The sequence below is a fragment of the Benincasa hispida genome, chromosome 9, assembly GCF_009727055.1.
Source record: "Benincasa hispida cultivar B227 chromosome 9, ASM972705v1, whole genome shotgun sequence".
NCBI classification, from domain to species: Eukaryota; Viridiplantae; Streptophyta; class Magnoliopsida; order Cucurbitales; family Cucurbitaceae; genus Benincasa; species Benincasa hispida.
The window spans coordinates 77,164,173-77,175,437 of NC_052357.1; positions in this window are offsets into that span (position 1 = coordinate 77,164,173).

Genomic DNA, 11,265 nt, shown 5'->3' on the forward strand with positions numbered 1-11,265 from the left:
CAATCGAGGTTTCCCTCAACCTTGAGGTGGAACCGACCTACTGGATGAACTCTCATCAACAACTCTTGCTGATGTAGCAGGCTTTTAAACAATTCTTGCCTGAAGTTTTCAGTAGTTTCATTGGAAAGCTCCGCAAACGACTTTTCTTCGTGGGCTTGTGCTCCCTTATATGAATCCAAAAAAGTAGCTTTGTTGAAACAAACACCCTATTTTTTCATTGGATCATAAAAATCCCCTCGTGTACCTTTGAGGTACCTATAAGAGGCATAATCTCGACCGTGGTTCAACTTCTTAGGATTAGCCTCAACACATGTGCAGGGAAACCTCAAATGTGGAAGTGAACATAAACTAGCTTTTTACGCTATTCCACAACTCCAGAGGTGTTCTCAACAACACTCTTGGAGGGAACACAGTTTGAGTAAATATATTACTGTAGTCTCCCACTGCGAAACCCAACCAACGAGTTTCAATAAGGAAGCATAACTCATCATCGAGCAAACCATGTCTAACAAGGTCCTATTTCTCCTCTCCACTACACCATTCTGCTAAGGTATACCCAACGCTAAGAGTTGAAAAACGATTCCATGTTCTATCAAATAGTCCTAGAATGTCGAGTCCAAAAACTCTCCACCTCGATCCGATCGAAGTGTTTTAATCCGTCTATCCAATGCGTTTTCAACTTCAGCCTTGAACTCTTTGAACTTTTCAAAGGATTCAGAATTCCGTTGCATAAGATAAACATACCTGTACCTGGAGTAATAATCAGTGAAACTGATAAAATACTCATAGCCACCTCAGGCTCGCACATTTATAAGACCACAAAGGTCAGAATGTACTAACTCAAGAGGCTCATTGGCTCTATAACCTTTTCCAATAAAAGGTCGTTTAGTCATCTTACCCTCAAGGTAAGATTCACACACTGGTAAAGAATTTTCTTCTAACTCACTTAGAAGTTCATTCTTCGCCAATCTCTCAATCCTATTGAGATTGCCAAAGTTGGGCATTTTCTTTTGGAGAAATATGTCGACGTTTTGATTGAGTTACGACAATTCTAAACAATTTAGTATTATGGAGGAAATTAATGGCTAACGACCTTAGCACATATATATTCGATTCCAGATTTGCTGTGTAAATAAAAACACCATCTTTATGAATAAACACTTTATCCACATTAAAAGAGCCAATATATTTATATTGCAATAAACACTTTACAGAAATGAGGTTCCTTTTTAGTTCGGGAACAATATATACATCATTTAAAACAAGAAACCTATTTTGTAAAGCTAACTGGAGTCCTCCCACTACCACAGTTGAGACTATGTGCCCGGAGCCTACTCGCATCGTCATCTCACCAGCCTCTAGCTGTCACCAAGATCTAATCTCCTGAAAAGAAGAACAAACATGGTTAGTGGCGCCCGAATCAATTATCCAGGCAGAATCATCATTCTCCACTAAACAAGTTTCAAGAACAAGTAAATCACATTTTACCTTGATCGGTCTTGGCCTTAGTCGTGGCTGCTTTCTTTTCTTTTAGATACCAAGGACAGTTCCTCTTCCAGTGTCCATCTTGGTTGTAGTGGAAACACTTTCCCTTAGCAACTTGTGGATGCCTCCTTGGGGCGACAAACGGTGGGTTAGCAGGTGCCTTCCCTTTCCCTTACCACTATTCTTCTTCTTTCCCTTTGTAGAGTTAGAAGTAGAAGGTGCAGAGTTCGTTCCTGAGGTCGAACCTCTATGGAACATCCTGGAGGATGAAGCAACATTTGCCTCACCCTTCTGTCTCTCCTTACTTTTCAATAAAGATTGATAGGTCTGCAACTCGTTGAGGAGAGTTGTAAGGCTATATTTCACTTTGTTAAGAATCACATTGCTAACAAAGTGCATGAAGCTCTCCGAAAAATAATGCAGGATTATGCTAACCTGGCTGCCCTCATCGATGGTAGACCCATTCAAGTCTGCCACATTAATGGACCATCATGTTAAGCACATGTTCACGAACAGAGGTGTCTTCTTCCATTTTGGAGTTGAATATGTATTTAAGAGCATCATACATAAGTTGTTCAGACGGTTGTCCAAACATCCCCCACAGGGACTCTATGATCTCACGCACTGAGACCATAGGCTCATGTTTCTTGGCCAAGACTTCAGAAATACTTGCCAAGATGTAGGCTCAAGCCTTCTCATTCGCCCTTGTCCATCGCTCGTATGCCTCCCGAACATTTCGAGCGGAATTAGGAGCTGGAATAGAAGGATAAGCCTCCGTGAAAGCGAACATGAGATCCTCGATGATCAGGATCGTCGTGATCATATGTTTCCAAGTTGCGAAATTATTGCCAGTAAGTTTTTTGGTGCTTAGTAATGCCAACATGGCTGTTTCCATTTTGAAAATGTTGCTGAAAATACGAACAAAACTTTATTAGATTTTGCTAAACCACTTTTAAACAAATCAGTTTTGCAAAACAGTTTCAAGTACCCTAGTTATAGATTTCTATTTTGCAATGATGCCCGAGTGAGGCAGGACAAATGTCACCGGTGGGGCGATTAATTGCCCCTTCGTTGGGATGAGACATTTTCAACCATTAGGCAGAACCAACTCTTGGAACTGAACCTAATAGCCACCATTTTTCGGTCCAAAACTGTTAACTTTTAACAATTTCGTGTAAGTGTAACCCCTCGTTTTTTGTGCCAGAGTCCTGCCCTAATGAGCCCACCGTAGGGAAGAAGCAGATTAGGACAAGAGACTAAGTTACCTTATCCTCTTATAGGTGATCAAATAAAGAAACACACAAAACTGCCATCCTTTATGGGGACACTCCCAGGGTGCCTCGAAGTGATGCGCAGTAACTTTATTCAACCTAACGAGGGAGACCGAGGGATATGTTGTCGCACTTCATGCTCCCACTTACTATGAACACTCTCTCCATCCACCTTGATATTGACCTACCCAAACACCATCCATTTGGGGGACACGCCAAAGATGCCGCGAGGTCGAGGGTAGATCTCACGGTGTGGACTATTTAGAAGAAACCTGAAAGGTTTAAGTAAAGCATCTCATGCCTCAAGTATCTCCAACCGAATATCCTACATAGGGTTCATTAACTCAGGCAATCCAGCTACTGATTTTAGTCTAAGTCATCTTTTTAAACTCTGTTCATAAACAATGTTTGTCTATGAAATATGAACAAGTTCAAGTAGTCACATTTAAACACTATAATGGACTGTCTTTAACTTGCATGCATGCATCAAATCTATCTAATTCACCTTTCTAGGTAAGTTCCCAGGTAGGGGTGTTACGTTTTCGTCAACTTAAATTCCCCAGTCTAGACAGAACCCGTCTTAGACAAAAGGTCCCTTATATATAGATTTGCTACACTTTAACCTTTTATTAGCCAATTTAATCCTATTAAATTGATTAAAAGATTAAAGCTTTAGGGTTGCTAATCATATTAGAACCGTGATCTTAGGTCTATGTGATCCAAGTTTTAAACACTTTAAAACCATGAATTAAACCTAAGTGAGCATGCATGTCTTTCTTATTTCTTTTAGTTCTAATTTCTCTTTAACTTTTAAAAAGAAACAACTAAAACTATTGCGCACAATGAGGTGTTTATAACATTTATAAAGTAAACTATGTGTCATGTTTCATGCAATTTCCGGTCATTACTATATATAACTTTTATATAACGTGTAACAACCAAACAAACATGCTATCATTCATCCTTATACTATAACAATTATAATATAAAGATGATGCATGTCAATGCTTTTTATGCATGCATACATATAACTCTTATATTATATGATGCATGAGCATGCTCTTACATAATTAAATCATGCTTCTCTAAATTATAACAATTACAATAAAGAGATGATGCATGAGCATGCTCTTACATAATTAAATCATGCTTCTCTAAATTATAACAATTACAATAAAGAGATGATGCATGATCATTGCATAATCTAAGGTGGGTTTTACTATATGTACATACCATATGACATATAAAAAACGATACATAGCATGTAATAAATAAAGGATTAATGGACCGGGATGAGCCTTTACAAAAAATCGGAATGAAATAACCTTATCTATTACATTTTTCATTGAGCAAACCAGTTCACAGGAGAATCGGGTCTTAAACTACCAGGAGGACTCCATCGTGTAGTAAACGTCGTAGGTAGACGATCGTCCAGCGCGCACTAGACGATAGAAGCATAATTAAACGATCGCGTAGACGACGACGAGGTTGCGAAGCCTGATCATCTATGTGATCGCTTAGTGTGACGACAGGTAAATGATTTACCTTGCATTACTGAGCGATCGTTTAGTCAGTTAGTAAGCGATGAAGCTTGCTGACCTAAACGATCGTCCAATGCACGCGTGCATTAAACGATACGCGAGCATTTCATCGTCCACACAACCCGATACTCTACGATCGTGTACCCGATTGTCAATACGATACGATCAACTTTTGATCGCATACCCCCATCGTTTAACCGATGCATTCAACAGCAATCGCGTACTACATCTTCTGCACGATGCGATCAACCCTAGATCACCTCCTTCCTCGAAGAATCACAACCCTTGCACCGATTTTCTTCTTCGAACGACTCAAAACTTCAAACAAACTTTGAATACAGACTCGATAACGATTATTAATGCCCAAAAATGCAGGGGCCTTTACAAACAACTGCAAATGTAAAAGATTTAAATCAAACCGAGGCTAATCATCCACGAAAACATCCATTAATCCATACATCCACAACAAATTTAACCATTAAACAGTATAGAAATGCACCCGCCAAAAACGTAAATGTCATTTTGTTGTAACATATGAAATCAGAGTATCAAAACCTGGCTCTGATACCAATTGAAGGATCTCTTACCGAAGAGTTCCATGAGTGCATTCGAATCGCTCCAATTTCACAGTGACCAAAATACAACAATATACATTCAAACGCACAGTTATGCAAACAAATCATGATTAATGGCATGCTTTGAACAAGAAATAAACGAGGGAGAGAGTTTCCATACCAGTTGAAGACGTTCTTCAAACTTCGGAACTCAATGCAGCGGACACCTTTACCCGATCAACCAACGCCCAAACAACCGCACGAACATGAACGTCGCGGGGACGACACCACCAGAAAAAAGCCCTAGGTATTCTCGGAGTGAGAACCTAAAGCGTGGTCTTTAGTGAATTTGGTAGAGGAAGGAGGACGAACCGATCGTATAAGCGATAAGCAAGTGGAGGGGAAGAAGAAGCTATCATATAACACGTTGCTTATCATTTAGGAGAAACTACACGATCGTGTAGATTTTACTGAACGATCGTTTGGGAAATGGTATACGATAATTTAGCAAACTCGACACACTATACGATCGTTTAGGGAAGCTATCCAATCGTGTAGGAACTAGCGTGTGATCGTTTAGATGCTAGGTGGTTGATCGTCTAAGTGCAAAACAACTATCGTATAGGCTCTCGATTTACTTATGCGATCAATTACGATTCACTAGCGCACTCTCTCTTTTTCTTTTTGGACAAACGATTCAAAATGAGACCAGATTTTATTTTAATTAATCGGTTACAATAACCGACGCTACCCCACTCACGCACGTCCGAACGTGATTTTTGGATTAATTATCATATAATTAACCAATAAAATATTAATAAATATAATCATATTATATTTTTACCCTATAGTTTGATATCACATATCTACTATAGTATTTTCTTCTCTTCTTGATATAAATCATATTTATATCTAATTTCCTCCAAAATAATGTATCTCATACATTTAGCCAATTATATCATATATAATTAACTAGTCCAATTATATCATATATAATCGAACTCCCTCTTGTCAATTTGAACATTTCAAATTAACCCAAACACTGATTCTCGACTATATCCAAGCTACCCAAGGGACTTAATAGACCTGTGGCTCGAAGCTCCAACGGTCCGTGAATAACCTACTAAACTTTTTAGCCACGAGATCCACCATCCGTTAACTGTCAGACATTCCACTAAAGATCAACAGCTGAACTCTTCTTACCACAAATATATTTCTGTGTCTATCAGATATAACCAATCATGAGTACGATGACCCTTCACAAATGCTCGTAAGTACAACTAGGCTAAATTATTGTTTTGCCCCTGTAGTTACATCTCACTCCTTAAGTACCACTGATTCCTCTAATAAACAATACAACATAGTCCAACTATGTGTGAACATCTTTCGGGCCATAGAAGATGTGTGGCGCCACTTCGTTCAAGTCTTGACATCAGCTCTTAAGGGAGCTATCTATATACTTACTTCTGCCTCGGGGAAGGAGTGAATTCCATCTTGTGTAGCTGAGTTCCCAGCTCCCAAATCAAACGAATCCCCAAAATGGTAGGTTTGAATCGGCGACCTGGCCACTCGCACCCATACAAATCAAAGGACTGCCCTGAATGGTAGGAGTTCCCAACTCACTCAGGATTGAGGTCATGTTACCTATGGTCATCCTAGTGAAGTGAAGTCTCTGTCATGAACGGTGTTATATAACGAAATGTTAACACTTCGTGGTTAGATCTTATACAAACTCTTTGTATAGGATGCCCCCGCTCACATGTCCCCAACATGAATGATCAGGATCAAACTATCTGTGATCAGTCACAATACTTGTGACCATTCTACAAAGCGAGCCGCATCCGTAGCGTTACCAGGATAAGGTTTCCCTCCTATATCCATATACTACAGACCATTTTGGTTATCACTCAATACATAATCCATTTGTATGTCACCACATACATGTTTGAGTTACATACAGATAACCAGAGATTTTATGTTTATTGGTTTGTGGTAAAGCAAATAAAATAAGCAATTGAGCAAAATATAAGATGTGAAGTAAATATCATATATTGTACAACACAAGCGTTCATACAAGCTGTTTACAAACTACAGGACACGAGACTTTAGGGCATCAACCCCAACAGTTCGTAGTTGGGTTAAATATTGTTTTACCCTTGAGATTACATCTTGCTCCTTAAGTCCCCTTGATCCTCTAATGAACAATTGGTTTGTGATCCAATCACCAAACTGAGTCCCTCTTAGGCCAGTGAGAGGGTGGGGCCCTTGTTCAAGACCTGAAATCAGTACTTAAGAGAACAACCTCTCTGCTATCCCTAAAAGCGGGTAGAAGTGAATTCATTATTGTGCCCTATATCTCCAACTATCTACCTGGTCTTACCCCTGAAATGGGAGGCTTATTGAACCGGTGTTGTTGAGCCAACCCTCACCTATGCAAATCTAATGATAATACTAAATAAATAAGAGTTCATAGTTAGCTCAGAATTAAGGTCGCGCTGCCTAGGTCATCAGTTTGAAACAGTTAGTCTAAAATAGTAAACAACGTTATAAAGTAAGAGTGACATAATTCTTGGTTCAGTCTTATACAAACTTTTTACATAGGACGCCCTTACTCATATGTCTCCACATGAACGATTCAGGATCATATCGTTTGTACTAAATACATAGTGGGTCGCATCCAATAGTGTTACCAGAGTAAGGTACCCAACCGTATTCGTATACTATAGATTGTTTTGGCTATTTATTCGAATTTGATCCATTCTTATGTCTCCATATAAAGTCCAAGTACTCATATAATAGTAATGGATCTTAGTTTATTAGATTTAGTACAATTTACATATTCAATAACAGTTTTATTGAACAAACCTCAATAACGTCTTTATTGCAAATAGAATATGTTTAATATTTACAAACTACGAGTTTTAGAACATATAACCCAACACCTAGTCCAAAAGTGGGTGTGTGTCATGTCAGATAATATGAATTTGAGTATCATGTGTTGTTTCATTGTAAAAATGCTTCAAAAGTGTGGATGCGTCTCTTACCTAAGGTTGCTAATCTGACGAGGGAGATGAGTCTTGTGGTGAGGTGTTGGTGAAGGCAGCGTATTGTCTGAACAGTGAAAAATTCTTCTGTTTGGTGTTGGGTGTTGGGCGATTTGGGAGGATCGGAACAATGTAAACAACTCAATTTCCATTGCTCTGTTTGATCATAAAGTGAAATGGATCTGTACATATGTATCTGAATTACTGGAGGGGGGGCGTATTTGGGCCAAAGGGTCGAAATGAACACTTCTGGTGATTCGTGCGGTGAGGAGAACAACATGGGTGGTGAACCTGACTGGGGAGTGGCGATGGAGGATGGAATTTGTAGTATGAGCAGATGGAAACCGTCAGCGATGGGGGTGGTGAAGACAAACGTCGATGCCACTTGTCATCCGTCCAAAGAGGGAGTTGGGCTGGGGGTGATAATGAGAGACGCAGATGCTGAGGTTTTGGCAGCTCGAGTGTTGTACCGACAGAGATCTTTTGATGCTGAAATTGGCGAAATAATAGTCTTATGGGTCTTCAATTTGGTGTAGAGCTCAGGTGTAGTAGGTTTTGTGTGGAATCAGATGCGAAAGGAGTGATAATAAAGTCTTTGTTTTTTAACCTTTTTGAGGTTATTGATGTCGAGGCTTTTCATTTATCAAAGTACTCTAATGTTATGGAGTTAAATTATATTCCAAGATGTTGTAAGAGGGTGGCCTTTTCTATGGTCAAGTTTGCTTCATCCTATCGTGAATCTTTTTATTAGACCGGTTATTATCCAGCTAGGCTTTCCCGGTGTGTTCGGGCCGACATGGAAGCTTTGAATTAATGCTATGACATTCTTGTTCTCTAATATATATATATATATATATATATATATTGATTCATAGGTATAGTGTTTATACTATCAAAATAGCATAAACTTGAAGGGAATTTGTATCCCGACGGAAGCGTGTGATCGTTTTCTTTGATTTCGAGAAACAATTAAAAAACAAGTGGATAAGAAAAAAAAGTCAAGCAACATATCTTTGCCGACCCAAAATTGCTATAAAATCTCTACTTGAAATTGGTTGTCTCCTTCTTGAATTCTTCCAATTCTATGAGATATTCTTTTGCTATGACTCTGGTAAACATCTGATTTATGGAAACCGCTTCTTAAAAGAATAAAGAGAATGAGAAGAAAATTTTCTTAAACTTTTCTAAGAAAATTGGGAGAAATATTAGAGGGGAGCTTTTAGGGTAATCGTAGAGATTATTCTGATAGAATGTGTGTTCTATGAGGGCACCCAAATGATGGAGTACATAAGTATGCAGCGGAAGAAATCATAGTTAATAAGCGTTCTATTTACACTTAATTTGAGTTTAAAAACATATATGAAAACTATTTTCAGAAAAGAGAGTTTCAAGACGAACAATACCTTTGTTGATCACAACAATTCCAGCACTTCTCCACGAATTTGGCCTCCAAATGCACAATAGACCACCAAGAGGATTTTCTCTACTATTCTACAACTTGGATTGTGTGGTGGAAACACTGAATTGAGATCAATTTGGTAGGGAAAGATAAGAGTTTTGGAGAGAAGCAACAGAATTTCAAAAATTCACCATGCACCCTCCTTTCAATGCTGAAATTCAACATATTTATGAAGAATTATCATGTAGGCACTCCAATCTTCATCTCATTAACATCTCAAGGAGCTGATTTAGTGGACTAGGTAACTTCCCTTTTTTTTAAAAGAGATCTTTTTCAAAATTAAATTTAATTTTCACAAATTTAAATTTAATTAAATTCAAAACTGAATTTTGAATTTCAAAAATTTGAAAATGTTTTATTTAAATAAATAATTAAATAAATTTAATTAAACAATTAAATATTAATTTAATATCAAATATTAAATTAATTAAACACCTAATTTAAATACGAATCCTGTTCATGTTAATTTAATATTTAAATCAATATTTAAATATTCTAATTTCTCCAATTTTGTTCAATTTCGACAAAATTAAACATTTTAATTGTATCAAATACAATAAATCAAACCCCAGATTGAATTTGAACACTTCAAATTCAAAACCCTAATTTTGATTTTGAACGTTTTAAAATCGCTCAATTCACTTATCCAAAATATAATTTTACGAGCTAATAGACGAACATTATGGACCTACAGATCATGAACTCCAACGATTTGAGATTAATTGGTTGAACTCTTTAGACCGAATTAATTAATATTCATTAACTATTGAGGCACACCACTATAGCTCGATAGTTGCACTCTTCTCATTGTAAATATATTTCTGTCCACTTTAACCATAATCGGTAAGTCGATCCTTCACAGGTTATTTGTATTTACAACTAGGTCAAAATTATCGTTTTACCTCTATAAATACATCTTGCTCATTAAACTCCCACTAATCTTCTATTTGAACAATTTATTTATAGTCCAACTAATAAACCATATCCCTCTCCACCATGAGAGGGTGGGGCCCATTGTTCAAAACCAGAAAACAGTACTCAAGGGAACCTAACCCTAAATCGGGTAGGAGTGAGTTCCATCTTGCAATACTATGTCTCCAGCTATATATCTGGTCCTATCCCCAAAATAGGAGGCTTATGAGTTGTGTTGTTGAACTACTCTCACATATGCAGATCAAATGATAATCTCGAATGAACAAAGGTTCATAGTTAGCTCAGGATTAAGATTGAGTTACCCTACATCATCGAATTTAAAATAGTCGTTTTTAACAGTAAACGAACATTATAAATAAAAGTGACTATTACGTGGTCCAATCTTATGCAAACATCTTTTGCATAGAATACTCACACTTGCATGTCTGCACATGAATGATTATAGGATCACATCATTTGTATTAGTATATAAAGTGGGCCGCATACAGTAGTGTCACCAAGACGAGATATCCAATATCATCCATATACTTATAGACCATTTTGGCTATATACTAAAACTTGATCCACTTTTATATCTCCACATAAAGTTACAGTATTCATATTATAGCCATGTATTTTGTTTATTGGATTTTTATAATAAAATGAAATATCAACAAAATTTTATTGAATGAATAACTCAATAATACTTTTATCGATAAATAGAATATGTTTCCAGTACATACGAACTATGAGTTTTAGGACATTCCCAACACCAAAGGCCCTATTTATAGAACTCTATGGAGTTTCTCTTAATCCTATTGAGATAATCTTTTTGTATAGATTTTAAATTAAATATTTAATAATATCAAATATTAATAAATATCTACCCAAATAATATCTCATATTAAATGGTTTAAAATATCTAAGTCATATTTAAATATTTATCTCTAGTAGATTTTAATTTGAATCTCATCCAAATTAAATAATTAATTATTTTAA